We start from the raw sequence: 2,764 nt of genomic DNA on the forward strand, positions 1-2,764 counted from the left end.
ATTAGGAATTTGCTTATCTACTTTAACATTTCGAGAATGAATTTACTACATTAGACTTGGAACAAGATTGTTCCTGCTTTAGCTGGTCAAGGAATCAAAGCTACTTAACTGTCTTTATTTCACAAGGGAATGGAGAAACCAAAGTGGATCATGAGAATGCTCAATCATGCTAACTTTACTGATTGACTTTGCTGCTTTTTCTAGCTTTTTCCCTCCGCTTTTGTGTTTTCTTTCAGTTTTTTCTGGTTTCTTGTTTGGTTGTAAGTTTGAACTCTTTTTATTTTAATAAATAGTGATGTGGTAGCTCCTTTACCCCAAAAAAAACTATGTGAAAGCCGGAAAATTGTTGCAAGAGAGGTATGAACACATTTATTGGATGCCTTGTGCAGCCGATTGCCTAAATTTGTTGTTGTAATACATCGGTAAAATGCCTCATGTGGGCGAGATTGCAAATCGGGCTTCAAAGGTGACTATTTTTGCCTACAACCATATTTTCTTATTATCTTTATTACTTTGAAGAGCATTTATGAGCATAAACATGACTTGCAAGCTTTGGTGACAAGCAAATATTATAGAGATAAACGATTATCTAGAAGTGCTGTAGGAAAAGTTGTCAATGATACTATTTTGGATAATAATTTTTGGGATGAATGTTTGCTTATGGTGAAGATTAAAGCACCTATAATCAAGCTTTTGCGTATTGTGGATGCCGCTGAAATTCCTTCACTTGGTTATGTTTATGAAGGCAAGGCTCGGATTTATAAGGGAATCATGACTACTTTGGGGAATAAGAAAAAAATGCACACTCCATATATTAAAATCAGGTTATGTTTAACTCGGTTGAACTCCTCAACCCCGACCCCTGACCTTATCCAATTCAAAGCTGGTCAAGTTCTGAAAACCTTTCATAGTGATGCATGACACACCTAATACTAGTTCTACATTTCCACTTGTTACTATTGTACACAAGCTTTCAAAGCAAAGAAAAAGCGGAGAGATCTCTCTCTTCTGGAAGTTAAAGATATTTGATGGAGCAGGCAAAATCAAAGAAGAAAACAAGGAGAAAAGTCAAGTGAGCCAGTGCTACATAACCTAGAAAATTATGGTCCCGTATTGTCTCTCTCATGAAGAAGTTCAAAGGACTACTACTGGGTTCATGTGATGCTGCAAGCCTATATATTGTCCAAGCTGATGTGGTCACCCAGTAGTACCACCTCCACCATATTGGAATTAATTGCATTAATAAACTTAAGTTATATAACAACAACAAACATCAACAAGAGAAAAGAGACAATAATTAGATAATATATATATATATATATACAACATTCCAGTATCATATGACTAATCGATCATATTCCGTATAAATTGTCATACCAGTGGAAATATGAGGAAACCGGATAACAAATTCCATAAACTGATGAAAAATGTTGACACAATTATCGCAAATTAGCAATCTTGAAGTCGGTGGTAAGCGCCTCCGCCATCATACCGTAAAGAGTGCAGTATACGAAACATATGAAGGCAAATTACAGAAACCAAAAGGATATTAGTCTGCTTGCCAAATAATAAACCCAATGTTAAGTATGTGTAAAATATGCCTTGAATTTTTACACATGTTCATGCCTAAGCCCTAGGGTAGCCCTTCATTTTTGACAAGCATGTATGAAACCTCCATTTAAACATGCATGGAGCCACAACTTTTGACATCCATGTATGAATGCATGGACTTTTGGTTGGTCCATTTTTCCTATAAATATGGTCCTTTGGTCATGTTAAGAGGAACACACAACCACAAAAACACCAAGAGTGGTTCTTGGATGAATGAGTGTGTTAGGGTTTTTTAGTTGAGAGGCATTGAGTGAAATCTTTATTTGTATATCTACAATTTTTATAGTGAAAAATTTCTCCTCCTTCTCCCGTGGACACAGGCATCAAAATGCCGAATCACGTAATTTTGGTGTCTTTTTTTTTATTTTTTTCACTTTATTTTAATATCTTGTGTTGCTACCGTCTATCGATCCTAACACCCAATCATTGGATAAAATATTAGAAGTGTAGAGAAGACCTTGCAGAGCTACGTACAGTATGTTAATGCTCACATGTGAAGTGCCAAGTGCCATTTTAATTATAAACTCCAGACAACATTTATTGCCAACATACAAAACAGGTATAGAATTGTTACTTGCTTTCAGGATGTAATTCAAAATTTGTTTGGGGAAATAAAAGAAAATGTTTAACTTATTTGAGGAAATGCATATGACAAGACTGAGTACATCCTTACTCCTTTTTATCTGTAAAAGACAGCTCTCAATGGCTATAACAGGCTCCACAGTGTTATAGTTTGTGCCTCGATGGAAGAAAGCAAAACTGTATAAATTGCCGGAGTATATTGAACACTTCTTGCTGCTTGTTTCTGATTAAAAATAAAAAATCGGATTATCATCAATGATATCAACCATTTTCATGTTTTCTTAAGCAACCATGCGACCTAAAAATGAAAGAGAATAATGATAAAGAAATTTCAAAATGAAAAGCTCAAGGACCACCTGATGATGCTGCTGTTGGGGAAAAACTCAACAAAAATTAAGATAATTTTATGTATCCATCAGAGATAAAAATTAGATTTTTTTGTAAGGGAGTGTCATTGCATTAGCAGCACCATCCTAGGACACAAATGAAAACCGATATATGACTAGAAACAACTTAGAGACATTCAAGACTTACAACTTGTCAAATTTGTTCCAGAAAATGGTACCAAAAA

Source organism: Dioscorea cayenensis, chromosome 4 (genome assembly GCF_009730915.1).
Source record: "Dioscorea cayenensis subsp. rotundata cultivar TDr96_F1 chromosome 4, TDr96_F1_v2_PseudoChromosome.rev07_lg8_w22 25.fasta, whole genome shotgun sequence".
Taxonomy (NCBI): Eukaryota; Viridiplantae; Streptophyta; class Magnoliopsida; order Dioscoreales; family Dioscoreaceae; genus Dioscorea; species Dioscorea cayenensis.